We start from the raw sequence: 27123 nt of genomic DNA, 5'->3' as shown, positions 1-27123 counted from the left end.
ATTCCCAGGGATGTTCATATAAGACAAAAAAAAAAAAAAAAAAGAAAAAGGAAAGGGATGGTTTATAAAGCTCTAGGGAAATCACTGATTGTGATACTGGTCTTCAGTAAGATAAAAAATTAAGTCAACAGCTCAAGAACCACACTAGCCACACATTATGAAAAACTGAAGCTCTTGGATCTGCAAAGACAAACTACTAGGAGAACACCAGGCTTCATAAAGAGACAGGTTTGTGTTTGAATCCTGGTTCCACCTCTCACTGAGTGACTTGCCAATCCATTATGTTTTACCTCTCTGGGCCTCAGTTTCTTTATCTGTAAAGTGAAAGTCACATTGACAGCTGATTGTTGGGAGGGTTAAAATGAGGTCATTTTGGTGAGGCACATAGTAGGTAAGACACATAGGAGGTACACAAGAAATGTTCGTCACAGTACAGCTTGCCCACCCTTATCTCCCTGAGGACTTTCCAACAGCATTCATGACTTAGAAAGACTCCATCTGTGCTACTGACTGAATTTTTGTGTCTCTCAAAATTCATATACAGAATCCTCATCACCAGTGTGATACTATTTGGCATTGGGGCCTTTGGGAAGTGATTAGGTCATAAGGATGGAGCCCTCATGAATGGGATTAGTGCCCTTATAAAAGAGGCCCAAGAGAGTTCCCTTGCCCTTCCACCATGAACTAGGAAGCAGGCCCTCATCAGACACTGAATCGGCCAGCACCTTGATTTGAACTTCCCAGTCTTCAAAACTGTAAGAAATAAATGTTTGCTGTTGTAGCCACCCAGTCTATGATATTTTTGTTACAGCAGCCTGAGCTAAGACAATCTAGTTACAAACAGAGATGAAGTCTTCAGGGGAATGAGAATCTTTAAGATAGGATCCTGAAGAAATATCCTGAGTCCCCAGGTTATTCCTAAGAAAAAAGATTTAAATTCAAAAGGCAGCAACAAAGCATTTTGAAGCTGGTGATTTAAAGAAAATTATAAGCACTAAACGTATAAAGGAATTCATATTCACATTCTTTAAATGTGAAATAAAAGAAGAGCTTTTGAAAAAAAAGATTCTTTTTCAAAACAGGTTTGCAAAACTCAGAAGGCAAAGTAAATAGACACCTAAAATAGGGTACAGGAAACTATTGTGCTCGGTATTGTTAAGAATGAAGTCAGCTTGGTATATGGAGAACACATGTGATGGAGAATCCTGTCCTGAGTCTACCAGAACCAGCTCTGGGTAACCTTTGGTAATTCAGCCCCCTCAATTCTTCTGTTAAATGAGACAATTAGCTAAGACAATCCCTACAGATCCTGTCAGATCCAGCCTTTTCATAGTTTATGTTTATGGCCCTTAAGATCATGGGGACCAAGAGGGCAGTGTTAAGTGCCATATTGTTCACATTTTCATTTCTAGACAAAATTGGAGGTTTCTGGATTTTAGGTGCTACACGTAAACTGGTGGGAAGGACACAGGGTCAGACCTATGAAGAGAAAAAATACCAGAAATGAGGAAAAAATGCAACAGAAGCAGAGAAGGGCAGAAGTCATCACTATGGCATAGTAACTGGCACCGAAAACGTGTTGATTGGTTAAAGAGAAAGACGGAGAGGAATCAATGGGAGGACTGCATACTTACACAAAGCCTAGAAATCTTACAATTTCATTAACATATGGGAAGGGGGACTCAGATTAAGAGTGGGGATTGGAAATGTCTTGGAGACATGTAATCCCACTGAAGCTCACAGTGGTGACATAGTCACTCAGCTAGTTATAGACTCAGGATCAGAATGAAGACTCTTGACTCTTGACCAGTTAGTCTTCTTTCTCCAGCTGGACAGCAAGAGTGATGGCTTTGCAACTTTATAGGTTTACCCCTAAATACTGACTGAAACCACTGTTAATCCATTACTCCTCTTCAGAGTAGCCTGGTGCCAAAAGAATCACAGAAAGATGCATAACTATGCTATGCTTTAGGCGTTTAGGGAAAAGATATGCTTGGGCACCTCTTTGGACTACACTCTGTACTGTCTGTAACTTGCTAGTCCATTGGTTAGTCCACTGATAGCCGTGGTGTCTTCCTCTTGCCATATTGAAGACTGCCCCTCATAATCCCAACCACCTGAAACTCAAATGCTACTTCTCACTAGATTAGCAAGGCGTACCTGTGTGACTAGATGTACCCTAATCTGTGTCACATTACAGAAAAGAAAAAAAGGAAAAAACATTGCTGAGGTCAGCAGTGGCATTCTGATATTCAACATTGGTGGGCAGTAGCATTAATCCTCAAGGCCATCATTATTCAACCCACATCCACGTGACTATTGATTGAGCTCATTTTCCCTAGATTTAATGTAATCCAACTCTGATGTGCATCACTTCTAAGATGCTCATCTTTTCACATTTTGCCATCTGAAATTTTGATGCCTAAAAATTGGGAGACATTTTACAATCAACAGTATCTCATAGTTTAATGGGCAGTGTTTGTTCATTCTTTGTGATAAAGAAAGTAATCATGTATCATACAATTATGTATCTTAGACTCAGTGAAATGTAGTATTCAAAGCAGAAATGGAGAGCAAACATTTCATCACTCTCTTCAGCAAGCTACAGGAGAGTGAACTGCCCATTTTTCTCTTTGTCTCTCTCTCTCTCTCTGTGTCCATATGTCTCTCTCTCCCTCCCTCCCTTCTCACTTCCTTCTCTCTCTTTTGTGTGTGTGCACATGCTCTACTCCTACCACCCTCTCTTCATTCTCTTGTCCTTCCCATGTTTAAACTTAGATTTATCAGCTGTCTCCTCTGTAGCAGGCACTATGCTAAGCACTAGAGATGAAATGATGAGTCCAAACAGCAGTGGCCCCTGCCTACATGAAGCTTACCAGCTACTAGGGAGAGACAGATATTGATCAAATAGTACAAGAACCAATGTAAAGCTACAAGCATAGTAAATGTTTGAAAGGAGAGGTGCCTAGTGCCACGAAGGAGTACAGAACAGGGTAATGACCTAGTTGGGAAGACTCCCCTGAGAAATGAAGAATGAGTTGGGATATCCTGCTTGAGAATAAGTAAAGGTGAAGGTTACAGGCAGAGGCTTTTGTGTAAAGGGAATTTCATATCAAAAGGTCCTTTGGTAGACAGAAGTAAAACTTTGAGAAGGTCCATGTCGCTGAAGCCCAGAGAACAAGGGGGGCCTGGATATGGGGTGAAATGGGTCAGGAGTAAGACTATGGCCGGGTTCTGTCTTCGTCTTAAGAGAATCTGAAGGCCCTGAAGAGGTAAAACTAATGGGGAGGGTGGGAGAGGCAGTATGTTCAGATCAAAAACCGCATGGAGTTAGAGTCTGTCATAGAGAGTGAAGTAAGTCAGAAAGAGAAAAACAAATACAGTATGCTAACACATATATATGGTATCTAAGGGAAAAAATAGGTCATGAAGAACCTAGTGGCAAGACGGCAATAAAGACGCAGACCTACTAGAGAATGGACTTGAGGATATGGGGAGGGGGAAGGGTAAGCTGGGACAAAGTTAGAGAGTGGCATGGACATATATACACTACCGAAGGCAAGACAGATAGCTAGTGGGAAGCAGCCGCATAGCACAGGGAGATCAGCTCGATGCTTTGTGACCACCTGGAGGGGTGGGATGGGGAGGGTGGGAGGGAGGGAGATGCAAGAGGGAAGAGATATGGGGACATATGTATAGGCATAACTGATTCACTTTGTTATAAAGCAGAAACTAACACACCATTGTAAAGCAATTATACTCCAATAAAGATGTTAAAAAAGAGCAAAAAGCAAAAAACCGCATTCTAGCTGCCACATGGGGTCCACTGAAGGGTGCGGGCTAGAAGACTGTTCTAGTGGTCCAGGCAAGCACTGATGGAGGAAAGCGGACTCAGGGCTACTCTCCTCACCAGCTCAGCCATGCAGTCCTCAGCTCTGCAGTGCAGCCCTTCCTGTCACCTCTCCTGTGCACAGACCTTGCAGTGACATCCTGGGAGCAATACCCATAGATTGAGGTCAGAATATTCAATAGAGGTTCCTGCCACAGATGGCAGAGAACCGTGAACAAAACAGGACAGGGGAGGGGGCTTGGAAATGCACGAGGAGAGCAAGGAAGCGTAGCCCATATGGTCTGCCAGGTCTCCCCCAGCTGGGATGTTATGTAGCAAGCCTGGACACTCCTGAACTTTCTGAGTCAACCTATTGTATCACTAGCATGGTCCTCATTAGATAGATGCCTTGAAGATCTCACAACCAACCTGGGGAAGATAAAAATTTATTTGAAGCCTGGAGAAAAAGAGCTCTTTATTTAAAGGAACACAAAGGGTCCTTAGGAGCTTTTGTTTCATGGCAGATATTGACTTAAAAACCGATCTTACCCCACTGGTTGGAATATATCTATTTCCAGTCCTTGTACCTCTACCCTATGAATTGCGATTTGATGAAGCCATATGAACAACAAATAAAGCCTCAGTGTAAAAACACTAGATGTTCTTAGGAAGGGAAAACATAAAACTTCAATCCATGGTTTATTAAAATCCCTAGGTAAGCACAGTTTACAAAGCTAAATGCCAATACCTATAATTCACCCCCATGATAACGTTAGCCACAGAGTAACTGCTACCTCTAGCTGCCTTCAAGTTTGGTTGCCCTTCAGAAGTACTGAACATCTAACTCCTAATGGCTTTTTATATAAAAAACAGTCTTTGATTGACAGAATCTAATCACTAGAAGGGCAGCAAACAAAAGCTGGGCAAAGCACGGTTCCCCGTTGCTTTTTTTTTTCCTTGCAACCTCTATGAGCATCTGATCACACAGTTGTGCAATTATTTGCTAACTGAAGATGTTATTATTCTGTTACTGTCTTGGAAAAATAGTAACCTTTCTCGGCAAAGATAAAAATATGTGAGTTCTTTTCCCACAGTTTATATGTCTTAAATCTTACGTCATTTTTACAGCAGCTTTCTTCTCAACTCTCCCACCATTTATCTTTCCATTTTCTGCAAGGGCTAGTTTACTTAATACAGCAAGACCTTCACATAACTTTTTGACATTAATTATTTTGGTGGCACAAACTCCTGGGTGAAATATTTGCTGCAATGTGTCCCACAGCCTATTAAAAAAAAAATACAGTGAAGGAAAAGAAAAAATGGAAGGCAAAACACTTCTGATGATTATTCACTATGCTACAAGAATTTTACATAAATTAATGGAGAGTTTGATTGTAAAGCACAGAGCCTCTCCCATTACAGCCTTGCATCAGTAAGCTAACAGAAACATTCTGAAACTGTGTCGGCAAGTAAAGGAAGCCAGCAAGGAAAGTGATGGAGTAGAACACAACCTTTATTCTGAGAACAGGATCTGACCCTGCTCTTGCTAGGGGTGTCTTCTGGTGACCGCACGAGGATTACGAAGCACTGTGAGTGACATTAAAAGAATTCAGCCCTAAATGAAAACTAATAAGCAGTTCTGAAGAATCAGCCCGCTAGGATGACTCGCCGTGAGATGCTGTACATTTCAGGGCGGACAAGGTATTGCTGGCTTTTTTCTTCTCACTCTCTCCTTCTTGTTAACTACAAACAACTCTCCGTAAGCTTCCATTCTGAGAAGAAGTGAAGTGGGTAAAACACTGACTGGGTCAATATTTTAAGGAACAGCTCTGGGTTTAACTCGACCGGAGAGAAACTGACAAGATCTCTGTTTTAGAACACAGCCCTGGAGTCTGTTTTGGAAGCAGCCGCCGGCACCTCCTGCAAACAGACTGTCACTCTGGTCCAGCTATGGGGCATTTCACTGTTCATTACTACCCCCTCCATCGGGAATATCCGGGAAGTAAACTGGCCTGTAATTTGTCCATTTATTCTAGCAGTGCTTATAGACCCACCTACACCTCTTCCCCCAACCCGTGCCCTGCCCTCCTCTCCGCCTTAGCAGGTAGAAAAGGCAGGGACCACTCTGTCAGGCACCCAGCTTAGTGCCTGACACATAGAGAACCCTCAGTAAGAGTTGGTTAGTTGATTGGTTGGCTGAATAAGCAAGTCATAAAAAGACACTGGAAGCCTCTGATGGTTCAAGGGGTGGCTCTGGCGTTAGGGAAACCTGGAGTCGAATTGCTGTCACTCACCTTATTAGTCCCGTGCTCTTGGGCACAACTATAACCTCCGTAAACTTTAGTGTCTTCATTTACAAAATGGGTGTAATCATAGTACATACCTCACAGAACTGTAAATGGAAAATTCATTCATATGTCAACAAACTACTTATCCCCAGCACCTGGAATGCAGTAGATCACTCAGTAAATATTAACTTTCAAGGCAGTTTCGTGCAGGCTAGAGGATTTAAAGGAGAAGCAGCTAAGAAACACCCTGAAAAGCAGAATTTAACACTGCTGCCGCCACTTGTTCAGTGGCAGTCCCCGTGGCGGAGCCATGCATTTAACACGTATTTATTAAATGCCTAGCCTAATCTTCTTCTGAGAAAGCTGTATTGACTCAAACAAGATTCCTGCTTTCATAGAACTTATATTCTAGTGAGGAAGGCAGATGAAAACACATCAGGAAATTTGTAACGTGTCAGAAAGCACAGATGCCCAATAATTATTCATTCATTCATTTCATGTATATTTATTTAGGATTGCTTTCTGCAATCACTGAGTGTATATAACATTTTTTTTTCTGATCACAGGATAATAATTTTTGATAAATATGTACCTAAAATGTCAAGAAATGGAGAGTGATAAGAAATTAGAACAGCCCACACAACCTCCTCAGAGCAGACTGCTCCCCCGTAACATTTGCCTTACGGGGCAGAGAAGTGCTGACTATTGTGACTACTGAACATTCTAGGTTGGGGCAGTGTCTCCAAATACCAAAACTAAGATCTCGGTTTTAGAATAACAGAGGGTCCCCGCGAGTGTTAATTTTCACTTGGCATCATGTGGAAATCCAGAGAACTGCTCACAACCATCTGTTCAGCTATGATAATGAGGGGTAGTGGGTTTCTTTGAGGCATGTGCTGGGATGGATGAAGAGCTGGTAGCAGAAGTAGGACTTTGCAGTTTCAAGAGCAAGTAGAAGTGGCCACCATCATGCTGAGGGAGGACAGAACTCCAGGCGGCCACTCCTTCTTTCCACTGTGAAATAAGGCAACTGAATAATAATAGACTTTAAAGTAGGGGCATCTCCTTTTTAAGAAAGGTCATAACTCTCTATCCCTTCTCTCTGAAGCTCATGCGCAAATGTATCCATGGAGAGACTTTACCATCTGCCATCAGGACATTGGCTTCCCACGTTAAAGTCTTGACGGAAACAATGCAGCACCAATTATACACTCATGGACTCAGGCACATATGACTCACACATACACACTCATATGTGCCAGTGCATCCTGGGGACGCTCATTCAAGTTTATAGAGCATTTCACTCCCATGCTTGGAGAGTAAACAAGGCAGTTTGAGCCCAGGAGGGAACACGCCGAAGTCCCTTGGTTTTCTAGGCTGTGGGCTCTGGGACAGTCACCTGCGACCATCTGAAGGCTGCACAGAAACCACTTCCTTGTATCCACAAGGTCCTGGATTTTCCTTTCCGTCAACCTTCTCTGACCCACAGTTACCAAAACCCAATGTAACAACTCTAGCTCTTTTGTGTTCAATACCCGAATTCGGTCAGCTCAGAGTCTACAAGGAAATGGCAGAAAGAGGATAAACTACCACAAGCTGTGGCAGCAGCTTCCAGTGGAATCAGTGGCACCCTATACCATTTGTGCGCAGATTGCCTCTTTAAGGACAATTGGAATTAGGTGCAATATATCATTTATTCTGGAAGTTACTGGTTTGTGAAAGTATGGGAAAACTGCCAACTCACCTGAACTGCAGTTATGAGTAATAACAAGGGTTATAATTGACATTCAGATTCCATTTTTAAGTTAATGAGGTATCTAACGTGCAATCCAGCAAAAGGCCTTTTGTGCACATAACCTCCGGCTCCCTAAAATAGAAATCTGGGTTCTGATCGTACCTTTCAGACTCATCAGAACACTTACAATATTCACTGAGAAAATAGTGATAGAGTAACTCTTCACAAAATGGAGCTGCCATCGTGTGCCCGGTGAAATATTTTTGCGAAGAGTGTCCAGAGTGGTTAAAGCTAAAATTGCCTGTATGTGTAGAAGTGAGCCTTTGGGGAGAAAAAGTCTGTTGTGAACCAGCCAACCTCACTGAGCCACCATAGTATTGGTAATTTCTAGGTGAGGATGATATTAGGGAAGCCAATTGTCAAGAAGTATAGCTCAGCTCTTAGCGTTTGACCTGAACTTATTACGTTCCTGACCCATTAATCAGACTGGACATAGGATTTCTGCTGTTCATTCTTACCTCCCCTCCACAGAAAGCATCTCCCTGGACTTCTACCTTTGGAGTATTCTGTGGCCATCGCCAGCCCATTTGGATTGGACTCTCTCTCCTGCGCCAGATTCTTGATGACCTGGTGCTGCCCTGTTCTGCTCTGCAGCCCTGCTTCATAACACTCTCAAGATCTGACTCACATGTCTTGAACTCAGGTCTGGCTGCCCACTTAGCCTCCAGTGCCCATTATGATCCCTAAACCTGGTAAAATATCAAAATGGAAAGCCTGCCAAAGCCTCATGAAATCTTTACTCATTCAGAAGGTCAGATGGGAAGGTAGACTAGTGAATGAGATACTATTTTGGAAAATATATATATATATATATTGTACATTCAAAATATGCAGTGAATCCCACTGGACTATCAATGAATTCATTCACAGCCTTCCTTTGGAGCCCTGCTTTAATGAATGGGAAACAATGTTTTGTGATGGAGCGATCATTTCCATGTTAACAGTTTGTTCTTCCCACTTTTTTGTTTTTATAGATGCAATCACACAATCTTATTAGGAAACCCTTTTAATGGGTTGCTCAGTGGTGAGATTCACTCACTGAGCCTCTAGCTGTGTTTGAGCATTCCCTACACGCCACACTCTGAGCTAGGCATCGTGGACGCAACAGAGAACAAGAAGGCGATGGCTCCTGCCCTGGCAGAATTTACATTCCCAATTCTCACCAATTCTAAATTAGCAGAGTATTAGTTAATTAATTTTCACGCTGCCATGCGTTGGGTAGTACAAAACTTCCCTAAAAGTATACCCAGTTTCAAGTTCAAGGCGTGCTGAAAAATCAATAAATTCTTCATCACTCCATACTCTTTTTCTTCTGCAAAATTCCATCATCCAAGTCTAGTTCAAACACCACGTCTCAGATGCCTTCCTTCCCCCCAGACACAGTTTGTCTCCCTATCCTCTTCTCTTTCATGTCTTTGTACATGTAGTTGCACTGCCTATCAAAAGATCATGAGTGATCTTCTTTGCATGATGGCCACCCTAACAGACTGTAATCTCCCTGAGGCATGGTTCAGCCTCCATGAACCATGCATGGTCCTCTTCCAGGGCTCCAGAGCATAAAATTGCAAATAAAATGACTTAAAGAGACCAGAGCCCATGTTCTCAAGGATTCCCTCACTGTCCTCCTGTGAATTCTGCCCTTACCCTCTTACATGTGCAATCACCATTCCCATTCCCACTAGAGCAAGTTCAATAAATGATTAATTTTTGGCAAAAGGTAAGGCAATAATTGCACATGTCCCATGCTTGGACATTTAGTCAGTCAGTTCATACCTAAGAAAGTCACAGTTGTGAAGTACTGCTAGAGTGCCAAGAATTAATTACCCTAAATAAGTTCTTGGGGAGGGACCAAGTTTCCCACATCAACATTCAAGGCGGATGCCACCACACAAAGGGAAAGAGGAAGAAAAAGCCCAGAAGCCTGAACAGGAAAGAACATTTAAAAAGAGAGTAAGGAAATTCAGAAAAAAGTGTATTATAGCAGCCACACGCCTTTTTCCGCACGTAATGCTGTAGGATGACGTCTCTGCAGGGAACAGTCCAAGACCCCATTCCTAGCATCAAGTGTTTGATGTTTCCAAACCAAGAACAAGCTAAATATTTTTCTTCCTGAAAAGAGAATGTCTCCCTGTTGCAGTAACAGAATGAAACAAATAAGAATAAAGCTGAGTTCACAGATATGGGAGCAAAAGCACCAGCTGAAGCCAGAATGAACACAAAGGTCTCTCTGCACCTACATCTCTTCCTTGGGATGGGATAGAGGTGGATGAAGCAAGAGGGTGAAGGTGCAGATGGCAGCAGGCACGGGTGCCGTCAGGCCCTCTATCTGAACGTGCAGATCTTGTTATGTTATGTTTGCCCATTTTCTATTGTTGCATAACCAGTGACCAAAACTTTAGTGGCTTAAAACAGCACACATCGAGCACACCTTAGCTGGGTCCTCTGCTCAGGGTCTTACAAGGCTGCAGTCAAGGTGCTGGCCAGGCTGTGTCCTCATCTGGAGCTCAAGGTCCTCCTCCGAACTCAATCAGATTATTGACAGACTTCAGTTTCTTGGATAGTCAGACTGAGACCCTGAGTTGCTAGGTAGGGGTCATTCCCCTCCATAGGAGGCTCACAATATGGCTGGTCTCTTCATCACAGCCCTGACGGGGTGTCTGTCTCCTGAGGAAGGACCCAGCCTTCTTTTAAAGGCTCTCACCTGACTCAGATCCATCCAGAATGACCTCTCTTTTGATTAATTCAAAACCAACTGACTTGGGATCTTAATTACATCTCTAAAATCCCATCACCTTTGTCTTATAATGTAACCTAATCACAGGAATGACATAGCATCATACGCACAAGTTTTGACCACACTCAGGGGGATGGGATTATACAGGGCACATACACCAGGGAGTAGAAATCTTGGAGCCATCGTGAAATTCTGCCTACCACAATGTTGCAATTCTCTCTTGACACTTCCAGCTCCTGGTCATTTCTCTAGCATGGGAGGAAATAGGAGAAAAGTGGTAGGGAAGGCAGGCAGGAACCTATTCTATGGTCAGAGTTACTGGGCTGAACCATACAAAATCACCAATAACTCACCATTTTTTTGGCCAAAGAAATAGATACAGCGGGCATGAGATATACGTGTGTGTGTGTGTGTATGCATATATGTAAACATACGTTAATAGATATAATTAGATATAGGTATAATCTATTTACTAGATATATAGGTATCAGTATAGATGATGTAGATGCAGATAGATATAGAGAGAGATGTGAATCACCCTTTTTTCATAAAGTCAAGTCTTCCAAACCACTCTGCCTCTGGGGTACCCAAGAAAACCCTTTTCAGTTTGGTATATATTATGTGTATTTAAGTTAAGATTTCAGTGGTTTTATGGGTAAAAGAGTTGTTATTTACTCTCCCTTATAACAGATTTTCTTTTTCATCTTCACCTTCATTTTTGTAGCAACCATGGAGTCTCAAGGAAAGGAGAAACAAGAGAAAGCTCATTCCAAATCAGGCTTTCACCTCTTGGTAAAGCTTTCTTCATGGCTGCCTAGATCTTCAGCAATGCAGAGCTATTCTCAGTTCATGGTAGCACATGTGTGCCTGTGTGTGCCTGAGTGTGGTGTCCTCATGTGTACATACACTTGGGAGACTCTGGAAGGAAATGCCTCCAAAGTACTTGTCTTTTCTGACAGATGAATTAAGTCGGGTCCAACAAGCAATCCATACAACTCATACAAAGCTGCACAGAGAAAGCCTTGCCCAAAGCAGGAAAACAAAGCAAAACTAAACTAAACCCATGTTCATTTTGTAAGGTGGCAAAACTTCAAGAAGACATCATAAACGAACTTGGAGTAAACATTCCGTGTTCAATGCCAAGAGTTGCTAAAAGAAGTGAGATTGGCGTCTGTGGACACGCCGGACAGCACAAAGGCATGAATTGTTTGCAGGCTGATAAGACACACACAAATATGTGATCGTGTGTACTTTCGGTGGATAAACCCACTGCCAACAGAGTGGTACCACAGGCTGTGATGTTTACAGTATGAATAGGAAAGTATGAACACAAAATGTGAGAATTTCACCAATCATTTAAGCAAGGAAATGGTTTGTCAATGTTCTGAAAATCAGAAACTATAATTTGAGTTCAATTCTGCTGGAAGCATAAGTTAGAATAAGAATCACCAATACCTGGGACCATTTCAAAGGCTCATGGTAAGTGAAAATTGAACCTTTCCTGAAAAGCTGGGTCACAGTGCCATGTGATGGGAATTAGGAATAAAGGGCGGAAGGCAGCACGTAACTAAATGTTTGAACTAAACAGTCAAATCTAACCCCAGTTTTCTCAGTGACTTCACGTATGACCAAAAGCAAGTTGTTTCTCTTCTCTCTGTCTCGTTTTCACAAACATATATAAAAGTGTGCATTCATCTAACAAACATCTATTGAATGCTAAGCATAGGCCGGGCACTGGTGTGCTCTTGGCATATTCAGGGAGATCAGTACAGCCACAAGGGGCAACACCAGGGAAAAATTATCAACTATTTGTGGGGGAAAGGAAAACTCAGATATGACCCCATGATAGACCCCTTCCAGACCCCAGAACCATGAATATATGTGTATTATTGAAAGCTAGACATGCACCAATAGAATTTTAAAGTTCTTTCAACTTTTGTTTCTGTTCAAATTATGATAAAATATATTTCAGTTCATTGTATGTCCCCTAATCTTTAAAAAGATGAAAAACACATCTGAAAAATACCAGAGAACAAATTACACCAATAAGTCTAAATGGCTGATAGACTCAGATAGCAGTGACCTCAAGTAACATTAGAAGCTGTTCATAACAGTTATCAACATTCTCTGTCTTGAGTTCAGCCTATATGTAAGCTGAGGAGTCATTTGAGGGATAACCAAAGGTACCCTCTCTTATTGGTCCAGCCATCGCAACTGGTGTTCCCAATGTTCGCACATCTTTTGGGGAAGGAGATAGGGGAGTTCTGGGAGAGGAAATTCTAGGACCAGGAAGGAAGGGAATGGGAGTGGCAAAGCACTGCCTCCAGAGAGTGGGGCAGGAACAGAGATGAATGAAGACCCCAAAGGGTAGGAAAGACTGATGTATTAAGAGGCTGCTACCTCTCCACTTCAGCTCACTATTGCCATGTGGTGAGGTACCCAAGATGGTTAAATCTTCCGATCTTTTTAAGAAGATGCAAATTTTCATGTAGAATCTTGAAGCCCTAGCAACCAAACCAAAAACTTTTGAACAGCATTTGGATCAAAGCAAACAACCAGCTAGCCAGTTGAAACCTCTACCAGTAGACCATAAAGCACTGACATTTTCATCTCCTAATCCTATGCCTGAAATTGTAATAATATATAATGTAATCCCTGATGGCTAAAAGTGCTCTGAGGAAATGAATGATGAGGGTAAATTTTATTGGGAAAGCTAAGATCTCCATGGTAGGAGATGGGATTGAAACAGTGGTGGGGTGGGGGGAGGGTTTGTACATAAAAAATAAAAACGGTGTACATCAAAATGCAGAAAAGACAGATAAGCAGAGACAGAGAAAGACAGCTTAGAGAGAGAGAGAGCACGAGGGAGGGAGAGAGAAAGTGCCAACACACAGGAACCAAAAGAAAAAGGAAAGAGGGCAGAAATGGGCATTTGGGGAAAGTAAATGTAATTCCTTTAAATCTTCACTTAGAACAGTCCTGTTAGCAAAATAATTTTTAGAAATTTTTACTGACAATCTCATCATTTTTTTAATAACAATCAGCATTCTTTATGATACTCAACTTTTGTGTTGTCTTCAAGAGAGTGAGGGCCCAGAAAAAACTCATTACTCCTGGAATGGAATTCTTAACAGACAGAAAAAGTGCCTGTGGACATATTTGAGAGTATGATGGTTTTGAGAAAAATATAATTTTTCCCTTGCAAAAAACTCAGTTAAAAAGACAAAATATTCATAAATATGATTTAACCATTTGGAGAATAAAAAAGGATGCTTAATAAGCATTAGGGTACTATCTTATATGTGAGCACATATGCACCTGTCTCTAAAATTATGTATTCAGCAGGATGCCCTGAAAATTCCAGAACACTAAGGGTCAAGTTGTAGCATCATAAAAATTATAAACCTCCATGTGTGAAAATAATTTTCGATTTATGAGGAAAATTAAGGGACCTGGCCCATTCCTGAGGTATGAATATAAATAGATATTTATAGCAATCGTGTGCCCCTTCCAAACATTATTTCAATTTTTACAAAATCCATTGGGATTTAGACACAACTATTTCAATAAAGACTTGATATGAAACTATTCTCAGTTCTTCTCGTTTTGTTTTGTTTTTTTCCTCTCTGAACAGGTACAGTTTTCTTTTTTCTGCCTTTTTTTTTCTTTTTTAACAAGAGTCAGTAAAAGTGTTTAAAATGTCACAAGTTACGTTTTCAAATTTCTATCCAGATAAGTCATATTTTGAAAACGACAAGTAGTCTTTCCGCACATAGCCATTTTAGAAAGTTTTATAGCTGATCCAATTTAATTCAAAGGGTGGATGGGTGAGGGTTTGGATGGGGGGCAAATAATGCCTTATACTGCCCATAAATGCCAATCAACCTCCAGTCAGTGGCACAGGCCTCCATCTTTCAAATGTCAGTAAGTCTCCTATTAAAAAAAAATATACGGGGCCAAACGGCTGTGTAGTTCTCATTCCTCAAGATCTCATTTTCAAATGCTCCTGATCTTTCATCCTTTGTTTATGCTTTCTGATAGAGTGACACACCACCAGCACACCCAAGTTTACATCCTGAATTCTCTGATAAAGCCACACTGACACAGTGACTTTTGTTTTTTCACCACTAAACAAGATAGTCTCCAACTGGGAGCCTCACCCTCACTTTAACGTTTTCTTTTTTCCAGTCAAAACTAGATTTAAATCAAGAATAGCGTGTGAATATTGTAAAAATCTCAGAGAAGCCACAAAAATAAAAAATTAAAATTAAAACATAAAGAAAATTGTATTCCATCACCTAGAGATACACCTAGACAAACTTTTTTGATGTGTGAGTATATACTCATGTTGTTACTGTTTAAACAAACCATAGGATGATACTATTTTGTTACCTAATGTTTCACTTGAATTATTGAGAATACTGTTCTATCAATAAATATCAACCACATGGCTCTTAATGGCCAAATAACCATGAGTCATGTATTTAAATATTTGCCGTGATATATTTAGCCAATCCAATTTTTCACTATTATAAACAATGCTGTGAGGAACATCTTTCCAACTAAACCTTTGTACATGTTCCTACATATGTCTTAGGCTAGGTTCCTAACAACAGCAGCAATAACAATAGAAATAATAATATATATGAGGACTTACTTTATTATACCAGGCTCTGACCAATCACTTTTCACGCATTATCTCATTTAACCATGGTACCAATCCCAGTTTTACAGGTTAGAAAATTGAGATATGATAAGGATAAGTAATTTGTCTTAGGAAGTAGTATTCCCAGATCTCCCAAATTTGGTTGAATTCAAAAATCCATTCTTGGTACATGTATCTTTTTTGAATGATGGTTTTCTCAGAGTATATGCCCAGTAGTGGGATTACTGGGTCATATGGTAGTTCTAGTTTTAGTTTTTTAAAGAACCTCCACACTGTTCTCCATAGTGGCTGTATCAATTTACATTCCCACCAACAGTGCAGGAGGGTTCCCTTTTCCCTGCATTGCAGCACTATTTACAATTGCCAGGACATGGAAGCAATCTAAATGTCCATCAACAGACGAATGGGTAAAGAAGATGTGGCACATATATACAATGGAATATTACTAAGCCATAAAAAGGAACAAAATTGAGTTATTTGTAATGAGGTGGATGGACCTACAGTCTATCATACAGAGTGAAGCCAGAAAGAGAAAAACAAATACTGTATGCTAATGCACGTACATGGAATCTAAAAGAACGGTACTGATGAACCTAGTGGCAGGGCCGGAGTAAAGGCGCAGACGTAGAGAACGGACTTGAGGACGTGGGGGGAAGGGGAAGCTGTGATGAAGTGAGGAAGTAGCATTGACATATATGCACTACCAAATGTAAAATGGATGGCTAGTGGGAAGCAGCCGCACAGCACAGGGAGATCAGCTCGGTGCTTTGTGATGACCTAGAGGGGTGGGATAGGGAGAGTGGGAGGGAGGCTCAAGAGGCAGGGGATATGGGGATATATGTACACCTATAGCTGATTCACTTTGTTGTACAACAGAAATTAACACAACATTGTAAAGCAATTATACTCCAATAAAGATATATATATATTTTAAAAATCCATTTTTTTTCCCACCCACACCAGTCTACCACCCTGGAGGTGAAATTTTCAGCTCCAACAATATTCATTATTCAAAGCATTTCAATGAGACTTGACAAACAGCCCTCCAATTTTAATAACGTCCACTGTCTCTATGGATCCAGGAGAACAGTCCTCCTCGCTCCCCAAGCCCCTCCAGAAATACCACCAACACCACCATTTAAACACCACCGCTTGTAAGTTATCTTTAACACCTCAGAAAATGGTACTATAAAAATAAGCAAAAGACCTGGGACTCAAATTGAACATGAAAGTTATTGTAGATATCGTTTCTTGACAAACAGCCTCTCCAAACCACATAAATTGTCCAAAGCCCCTTAAACCTTTGTTCTCCATTACCCACATAGGACTGCAAAGGAAATGCCGTCAAGGAACTTCAGGCTAATTGAAAAATCACTCACTTGAGATGCAATCAGGATCACACTCCATTTCTACAGACGTATATAGAAACTAGAAACATGTGAGTCTTCCCTGAACAGAGCAACCGGCTAATCAGCAAACTCAAAGGGAAATCATCTGCTCTTTTCTCCCCTGTGTTGCTGGATTTGCATTTAATAATTCAAAAGGGATGCCAAAAAAACCCAAAAAACTCTACAGGGGAGATCAGGTATCCAAACTCCTTCCACCCCTGAGTCCTAGCTGCTCCCCTTTCAAGGAAAAACTGTAGCCTTGACTGGGTGGGAGGCCAGCCTACCACCCAAGAGCTGATGTTTCTAAAACCTGTTGTCCAGAGATCATGACCATGGGTTTCCATTAACAGGACTAAGGAAACGCTTTCCTAAATAATCCTGTCAATGGTTGAAAAAAATACGTGTATTTTTGGAAGAAAGGCTCAATACCATACGGGCAGGGGATAATACTGATCCTCATTTTGGAGGCTTTTTCCCCCCCTGCTTTTTGGAGAGACAATTAATACTGACTTGTACCTATCATTAATTTTCCACAGTCGTCAGGGGCTTTTAGGTTTTATAAGCATAATATCAATACAGACTGTCTTCAAAGCTCTTATTTCTTTTAGATTTTCCTTCTGCGTTCAGTGTTCTCTACCGCCTCAAGACAATACTTCACAGGTTTAAGGCATGCGGCTACTAGAGAAAGTCACTCTGATACTAGTAAGGAGATGGACTCTCATTATCTTTCCGGAGGGACCGGCATGTGTGAGTAAAACGCTTTGATTTCTCAGATCCCCAGCCCTAGGGGGTTGGGAGTGTGTGCTGAGAGTAGAGAGAGGACAAGGCACGGGGGGAAAAAGGGGTAGAAGCGCACCCCTTTCTCTTCTTCTGCATCCCAGGGCTCAATTTCTTACATCCCCTCTCTTTTTTCTTTTTAATTTATATTTTATATGGAAGTATAGTTGATTTACGATGTTGTGTTAGTTTCAGGCGTACAGCAAAGTGATTCAGTTATACATATACATGTATCCATTCTTTTCCAGGTTCTTTTCCCATATAGGTTATTACAGAATAATGAGTAGAGCTCTCTGTGCTATACAGTAGGTCCTTGTCGGTTATCTGTTTTATATATAGTAGTGTGTATATGTTAATCCCACTCCTGGGCATATATCCGGAGAAAACCATACTTCGAAAAGATACCTGTGCCCCAGTGTTCACTGCAGCACTATTTACAATAACCAAGACATGGAAGCAACCTAAATGTCCATTGACAGAGGAATGGATAAAGAAGATGTGGTACATATATACAATGAAATATTACTCAGCCATAAAAAAGAGTGAAATAATGCCATTTTCAGCAACATGGATGGACCTAGAGATGATCATACTAAGTGAAGTCAGTCAGACAGAGAAAGACAAATATCATATATCACTTATATGCAGAATGACAAATGAACTTATTCACCCCCTGTCTCTTTAAAGCCCCCATGGAGCATGTGGACATCTAGACATGTATGTAGTTTTCTCCCCCTGGGGAACATCAATACTTTAGGTGTAGTTTGATTCCGTGTTCTCTCTCTGTTCTTTCAGAAATCCTCTATTCTTTCAAGAATCCGTATGAAAACACCACCAAAGTGCTGACTGACAAGAGCTAAACTGTGGCCTCCATGGCTCTGCTCGGGCCAGTGTGGCCTGGTCACCATTCCTGCCATCCATCAGTGTTTGGTCTAACAGCTCTGAGGCTGCAAGAACATGAGTGATTCCAGTCAACGACCCAGGTTTCTTGGCCAAGACCTGAATGGTCCTTGGGGGATCAGAGACCTCTATAACCTTTGAGATGCCACCTGAAAGGTCTGGCTTGGAGGCAGGCTTCTTGGTCCATAGGAGGGAAGCAGGGTTCCCCTCATCTGGCCCTCTTGCCTCTTTCAGGCACATGAGAAACTATAGGGAGTCCGCTGGCCAGGCAGCCACCTCCAGAGGGCACAGACCATCCACTTCCAAAGGCCTCCTGACCCAGGAATATCCCTCCTCTGGCATCCTGTGCTATCTCAGACAGGCTGACCCTGGACAATGTCACACAGGTCTTCCAAAGCCATGACTAAGAAGCCCACAGGTCACTTGCTAACCCTTCTTCTGTTGGGATGTTCTAACCATGTTTCATTCCTTCCTTCCTCAGGGATGTATTTAGAGCTGACTTTCTGCCACGTGCTAAGCTACACACCAAAGATGCCTGTCCTGTCTTCAAGCAGTTCCTCGTCCAGGAGTATGTATATATTATCTGGGGGAGGGGAGGGAAGGAGAGGCACAGAAACGTCACAGAAATGGTGATAAATCTGGTGTTAGGAATGAGAGTAACGTGTGCATGTTTGTTGAGGTCAGAAGAGCAGGCTGCCCTGCTATTTAGAAGCCTGGTTACCTTGGGCAAGTTCCTTCACCTTTCTAAGCCACAGCTTCACCACCTCTGAAGGGGATGTTAGAGGATGTTCCGGATGCATCAGATCTGGATGACACCGTGATTTGGTGTAGAAGAGATTTTAAAAACCCCAAACACTATAACATAAGATAGAAATACAAAGTGCCATGAGGGAAGTCAAAATAAAGCATGTGGGCTGGTCAGAGCAGGGGGCATCTCTTGACAGTAGGCGGCTGAGGTTTCTTTGCTACAAACCTCCAAAGCAGGTAGAACCAAGCTTCTCTTTGGAGAACATTCCAAAGTGCAGCCAACTTAAGTGGAATTTGATAGCTAAGATGCTATCCTGGGATGTCCATGTTGCAACCATGGCATAATTCGCTTATTTCTGCTTTCCTTATGGGTGTAATCAACACCTGGGGACCACAGCCTGCCTGCACCTACCAACAGACTAGCATAAGTAATGACAAACACCCTCTCTGGGTTTGAATCAGTATTCAAGCTTAACTCACTAACAGACACCTTACTAAGTTCAGGGTCAGATCTTCTGCCAGGACCAGCATGTATAAAGCATGCTCTGTGTTCCAAGCGCTGACCCAGGTAACTTACAGACAAAGAAACTGAGTCTGAGAGGTTAAGTCACACAGCCAGTGAGCAATGGAACCAGATTTCTGATCCATGTGTGTCTGACTTCATAGACCAGGGTCTTCCTATTGCATCAATAGCCAGCTCTTCCCTGGCTTAGTTCACAAGAAGCAGCTTCTCTCTCCACCCTCACTGTCCACCCACATCCTCCGACTTAACTAAATTTCTGGTTTTGCCTTTTCTCAACAGCCTTGTCACAGAGCTGCTCAAAACCCAGCGTGACAGTCCCCAAATTCCGATGGGCAGTAATTTACATCCACGTCATCCTGTGCAGCTCTTTCTCAGAGACTGGCTTCAAGGGTTCCCTGGAAATGGAAAGCACCAAGCATTATGGTGTTTGATGGCAATTTCAACAGATCAGCCGGTGGTCAAGCTCTTCGATTGCCTAAGAGTATCAAGTTACCCCCAAAGAAGCGAGTCCTAGGTCCTGCCATAGCACAAGGCAAGGGTGGAGAGGCACTGCCAAGTACCTGCTGTGCTGCTCAGTTCTGTACCATTTATCTAACAGCTAATATAATATCAAGTGACAGTTTAAACAGGCTACTTTCACCTAATCTGTGCATGCTGTATGCAAAACAGCTCTGACCCTGGCTTGGTTCCTTAAAGCATGTAGGATTTAATTATCTCCCACTGTTATAGAAGTAATGACAAGTTACTTAGTACTTTTAAGACTGATAAATAAAGTCCTTTTGACAGGTGAGCTGAAAACTACCCCATTTACAAAGTTGTGATACAAATGCCCCTGTCCCTAGACTCAGGACTTCCTTTCTTAAGTGAAAATGATCTCTAGTCCCTGGACCCTCTTAAATATGGTACACCCAGAGCAGTGAAGTTATACAGTGTCTTTTCTGAAAAGGGGAATTCTTCAGGTGCTAAATGAGATAAATTGACAAAGAGAAAGGGAGAGCATGAGGGAAAGAGAAATAAAGAGAAGCATCTATGTATTTTATTAACACTGAACTTCAAATAAACATCTGTGTGAGTTTCAATACACTTGACTACACACCATCATCTTTATGTCACAACTAAGGCCCTGGATTGGAGAGTGCAGTAGAGATTTATCTGCAGTGATAAAATTTCCAGTTTCTTTCAATTCACATTCATTTCTCCCATCTTTCTAGAAGGAATAGTCTCTCCTGCCTCCCCAGTAATCACAGATCTGTTCCCCTGCCCAGACTCCATGTCCAATCTCTCTTAATTAACTGAGTTTGACATGTTTCTAATACTTATTTAGAGCTGCCAGTCACCTCTGTCCAATGCCTCACCCCCTCACAGAGGGGTATTTGTCACCAGGAAAGAAAGTATGGATATTAATACAGAAGTCAGCAAGGCCCCGAGTGCAACAGACTGAGGCAGGTAAAATAAGAGACATTGTCATAAATACATGTAATGTTCAGTAAAGGAGGAGTTGCTCTCAAATGACTTAAATACAACTCCAGGTTTAGATGACTTTTTAAAGATCATTCTGTAATTCAATGGGAAAAGAAGCAGGAGAAAACCTGTCACCTAGTGCTGCAACTGTCATTAGCAAAGCTGGCTTTTCCCCAGGTGTTTTGCATCATGGTTTCTCTCTAGAATCTGATAAGGGGTATAAATCCGTGTTTGCAAACATGTGGCCCATAGTTGATATCTAACCCAACAGTATGTTGTGTTTGGCCTGCACTACCTTAAAAATCTTTGAATGAATTGACAATATAAAATTGAAATATTTTACATAAAGTCCAGAAAATTTACCTCTCTTGAAAAGTTTAAAGGCCTGACAATACTATGCCAGTGTGACCCCATGGTAACAACTGACTGATGCTAGGTAGCAACTTTTCCTCTCAATGGGGTAGGTAGTGTCTGGTTGGCCACACTCTCTACCAGTCCCAACTGCCCTCCACCTGACTGCATCACTCATGTGCACGATCTGTAGAACCATGAGTTTCCAATGCCTGCCATAAAGCTTCTCTTCCAAGAAATATTTATACACACAAAATTCAGAGTAAAGGTTCAGGGGTGGATAGAGCCCTTGATATAGATTATCCATTATCCAGAGCTTTTAAGCTTGGCCAAGCCACATCTCTGATCTTCAGCTTCCTTGTCTGCAGCATAAGAGTGTGCATGGTCATCTTTTAGGTCCCTTTCTTCCCTTGAAGTGAAAGACAAAACCACTTTTTAAATGAATTCTCATGATGGAAAGCTCAGAGTTTCACAAATCTTTTTTTTTTTTTTTTTTTTTTATTCTGTAGACCAACAAATGAGCCACTACCAACAGCACGTTCAAAGGCTCCGTGGGGAAAACTGGCAAATCTTCAGATACACACTTGCTCCAAATAATCATCCATCCTTCACTCCGAGTCATGGAGGGTCCATTCTGCACAACAAGCGATCACATGCAGTTTCTCTAAGGAGCAGGGTGTACAGGAAAGCTGTGGGATAAGAAATCCAACCTGAGAAATCTCTCGGTCCGCAACGCAGTTGTATGGGTGTAGGAAGAGAATAAGCACTCCAGGACCAAATCCCAAGTGAGAAGCTGATAACGTGCTTCAAATTGCTCTGTTGGGCCTCCATCTTTACTCCTTTCCCCAAAACTGTATAAACAGGGCCTAAGTACAAATTCAGCCATTCACGTGATGGCCATTTTCTAGCGGGTCAGTATTGCGGCAGAGACACACAAGAAAAGCTGTATTTTGTCCTCCTATTTACAGAGTCATAGGCTTTCAGTGGCAGAAAGGACTTTAAAGGGGCCCTAATGCAAGCCTCTAGTTTTACAGGGAAGGGAACAGACTTAACCCAAGAGACAGGGTAATGCACCCCTGTCCCAGGCTGCTGTATGTGTGTGTTTGTTTCTCCCCATTTTTAGCATAGTGTGGCCTATAGAACAGACTGCCTGAGCTCAAAGTGTGGTCCCATTCTCATTACCTGAGTCCCCTGTTTCCTTTGACTCTTTTTCTTCATCTATAAAAATTGGGATAATGGTATACTTATAGGATTTTGTGAGGATAAAACGAGATGATTCATGTAAAGCACTTGGAACGGGGCCCAACAATTAGAACTAAGTAAATGCTAACTCATTATTTATTATCAGTTTTGCTTCTGAGTAGAATTAAGTGGAAAACAGTGTGGGGTGCAGCCAGGTGGATCCTAGGTTCTACCTGGGGAGCCTCTATGCACTCACTATTGGAACATTGAGCAAGTAACTTGACCACCCTGAGACTTAATTACTGGTCAGCAAAATGCCGAGAATTACAGGAATAATGTGTGTGGAAATGACGAGCACTAGGTCCAGCATGCTATAGATGCTGGACAAGTAGTTCCAATAATTGACCGTTAATATTATCATTAATTTTTGCAAACTTTTCAGTTAGAGGCCACATAGAGTTAATCTTGGAATCCACGCCCCTTTCCCCACAAATCAGCACCCATAATAATGACTAACATCTGATACGTGCGTTTATCTACAAGGCACTGTGCCAAGTGCATTGAATCCTCACTGAATCCTCGTAGCAACACTCTGAAATCGGTCATAGTATCATCATCCCCATTTTATAGATGAGGAGACTGAGGCTTGGAAAAATAAACTTAGTCAAGAGAACACGGCTGGTAATTGGAAAAGCTGGAATTTAAAACCAGGCATCAGACCCCCGCAGTTGTTTTATTGGCTCCCCAAGGAAACAAAATCCATTCTCTTAATAAGTTTTGTAGCTGGCCACTTCTGCATAGCGTTTAGAAATAAATGGGCAAAGATATTAAAATGATGATGTTAAACTTAATTTCTTTCACGGAATAAAAAAAATACTAAGTGCTTTCTGACAAACATGACAACTCTCTCAACTGAGACACACTGGTATGTGGAACAGTAACTGCAAGTAATCTACCCTAAATCATTATCAAAGTGCCACTTGGAATTTTGACTTTGTCGAAATGAATGGCTTCTCTTTGTTAAACACCTACATCAGGCCAGGGGCCATCTATGAGTCTTTGAGATGTCATTTAATCCTAATGTCATACAGGTGCTAAAAGATCAAGTCAGGACTTGCCTGGAGTCCATCTCATTCTAAGCCCAAACCCCATGCACTATGTGTCAAGACAGACTGCAAGAGGTTCACAGGGAAGGTCTTGGAACCAGCTGCCTGCCTTCCAATGCGGGTTCCTCATCTCACTAGCTCTGTGGCCTTGGGAAGTTAATCCCCCCATGTTGCCTCCATCCCTTCTCCTGCAACATGAGGAAAACAATCTTCCCAAGACTGACTACATGTAAGTTGCTTAGGGAAGGGCTACTCAAAGTGTGATCCATGGACTTCCAAGACTGGATCCATGCCAGTCTTCACCCTGTGTTTCATCACTTCATGATCAGATAAATACTGAAATTGAGCTTCTGAGAAAATAATTTTTATGGCCATTGACTCCAATAATAATAATAAAAAATGGGGCTTGTATATTCTATGCCATTTTACAAAATTGTTTTTATTAATTGTTAGATTTTAATAGAGCAACAGTCCATGATATATTGAAATTTTTTAAGGAAAAAAAAAAGGAAGGGAGGGGTGTCCTACCCCACAAGCAGTTTGAGAAGCACGATGCTTACCAGTTATGCAGAAAGTTCTCAATAAATGTCAACTATCAATATTAATATCATTATTTGCTACACTGTTTCTCCACTTCCTAGAAAGGGAGCCAAAAATTCAAGCAGCATCAAGAAGATAAATTCTAAGACATAGGATGCTGGTAACTTTACTGACCAGAGCTTGACTCTTTCCAAGCCCTGGTTCATGATCTATGGGGAGAAACCATGAGGAAGTTCTGAGGCTTTTGCTGGATCAGCTCAGTGGACTTCCAAGATGCCCATTAGTAGAAGTGGTAGAAAATAACTCAATCCCTCAACTTTTCCCCTGCATTCCATGTCCAATGCTCTCTTATTTTCAGTTATAAAGTCCTTTGCCTTAACCTTTCCCTGGTCTTCTCCTTCCCCTTACTGATAGTATTTGATAGGATTCACCAGAACATTGGAGCAAAGATAAATATGGATTGGAAATCCCAGCTCTCCACTTACTGGCTCTGTGATCTTAGGTGTATTACCTAGTGTCTCAGAGCCCTGATTTCCCATCTGAATAATTGGGATGACAATGTGTACCTTAGAGGAAGGTTAAAGGGGGCGCCATATTGAAAACCCCCAACAGACTCCATTGGCCTTCTCCACTCTCCTCTGTAAAGCAGGTAATGCAGCAGTTGGTAGATGTAGGTGGGGAGAGGAAAATTAGAAAGTCTGAGAACTACATCGATAGAGTCACTTTGCTCTTATTATTTATTTAAAACCAAGACTCCAAAGTGTCTGTTAGACCACAGGAAAAAATAAATAAATAAATATGAAATCCAACACTTTCATACCATTGCCAGAAAAAAGAAAGTCTCAGTGAACAAGGCCATTGACTGAAAACCTAAGAGAAACGTCCTATATTAAACAATCGCTGGAGGAAGTACAAGCTGCCCAGGAGCCTGTGTATAAAGGAGGTGAGTTGTCTGGAAAGGCATTTACAGGAAGAAACCAACATGAGGAAGAGGTTCCTCACTCAAAAATCAGCCACCCACCGTGAAGATAGAGTGCTTTTGCTAGTGACGTGAAAGGGAGGAACCGAACTATAAATTAACGCTAAGAACCTATTGACGAGGACAACAGACCACTGACCAACTTAAGCGACTCTAATAGAACGGAATTAACTGCTACACAACAGAGTTTAACAAACACAGTCACTATCAGATTGGTTGTAAGTGTCTTTGCAGTGAGTCCGAACTTTTGGTTTCGGTAAGGGCTGCGGGTAGCAGAAACTGCAGTCACCTATATAAAAGTATCCAGTGCATCCAAAAGCTGCCTCCCCACTCCCACACCGTGAGGCAAAAATACTGTCTCTACCAGAAAATACAGTTCACACTGGGAACATCATTTATCATGGCTGATGCCACCAGCCTGAGAAAGGTTTACATTCGGTGTAAATAAGGTAGATTTGCGAAGTTAATGAGTTCCACTACCCAAGCTCCTTATTAATTCATATACCTCGAAGACATCTACTAAAAATAACACCTTTTGAGTCGTATACCATCTTCATGGAGATCGTTAATATTTCCTCATAATAGAGCAGTTACCGGTCCCATTCTTTCCCTTGATCACCTTTGCACTCCTGACCCGCAACACCGGCTCATTCACAGTTCTCACTTGTGTTCCAATTGCCCTCAGATCCCACTAGCCTCCCTTTCTCCAAGTGACAGTCATCTGTGTGCAACCCTAGTGAGACCTCGGCCGGAAAGCTGTCCTCCGCACCTCCCCCCTCTCTCTTTTCAGTCTGGGATTCACAGAGTAGACTGGGATGAAGGTGAAAAGGAGATGGAGTCTTAAAACTGCATGAAGACTGGTTTATGAAGCCCTGCCGCATTCATTCATTAATTCGTTTGTTCTCTCGCTCATCTTTTGAACAGTTTTTGAGTACCCGCTCAGCGCCAGGCACGATGCAAGATGCTCAGGATACAGAGAATAATAAGATCTGATCTCTGCAGGGAAGCAGACAGATAAACAGCTGAGTAAGAAGGTAAGTGCAGGGCTCAGTGGGAAGAGAACAGGAGGCCACCCAGCTCACCCTGAGAGAGTTAGAGAAGGAAGATTCTCTGAGCTGGGTCTGGAAGGATTAGGAGGACTTGCCTGTGGATGAAAAGGGGGAAGACACAGGAAAGTTCATATAAAAGAGCAGAGCCGTGCCATTTTATCCTTGTCTACGTACCCTCAGCAGTGGCACGGAGCCTGGAAAGCAATAGGGACTCCATGCGCAGTGAGCGAATGAACTAACGGCACAAAGATTCCCATGAGAATCGACCACTCATTGCCCCCATCAGTCCCTTAGCAAGAGAGGTGGTGACCCCTTTCCATTCCTTCTGTGGCCCTTTAATACAGAAGTTGCTTCATGCTCTCCTCTCTAAGGGGTCTCTGATTCCATTTCTTATGTCGTATGACACCTCCTCTTTGTTCCCAACTTCCTGTCACAAAGAGACAGAAGAGCATGGGTGGAAAAGGCTCCCTAACAACAAAATTTGTATGTGGTCCCTTCAAATGACCCAGATGCCTAGTAAAACAACTGTGGATGGGGGCTTGGATGCAACTACATGGCCGAGCCCCCATCTTCGGAAAACACAAGGACTTCTCAAACTTTGTGCTACGGACACTTTGGCCCAGATCACTCTTTGTTGTAGAGGTCTGTCCAGTGCATTGTTGGATGCTTAGCAAAATCCCTGGCTTCAACCCACAAGATGCTAGTAGCATGCCCCATCCTGGGACATCAAAAATGTCTCCAGACATGGCCAAGTGTCCCTGGGTTGGGGGAAAGTCAAAACCATTATAGATGATAGCTTTCTTGATAA

The 27123-nt window shown here is 42.0% G+C and overlaps 1 protein-coding gene across 1 annotated transcript in view; it reads right to left on the bottom strand.

The window, feature by feature from the left end:
* PPARGC1A (PPARG coactivator 1 alpha) overlaps positions 1 to 27123 on the bottom strand; it is a 293001-nt gene that overhangs the window by 208774 nt on the left and 57104 nt on the right. The window lies entirely within an intron of this gene.

The sequence above is a fragment of the Eschrichtius robustus genome, chromosome 4 (genome assembly GCF_028021215.1).
Source record: "Eschrichtius robustus isolate mEscRob2 chromosome 4, mEscRob2.pri, whole genome shotgun sequence".
Taxonomy (NCBI): Eukaryota; Metazoa; Chordata; class Mammalia; order Artiodactyla; family Eschrichtiidae; genus Eschrichtius; species Eschrichtius robustus.
This window is presented reverse-complemented; position numbering and strand designations above follow the sequence as displayed.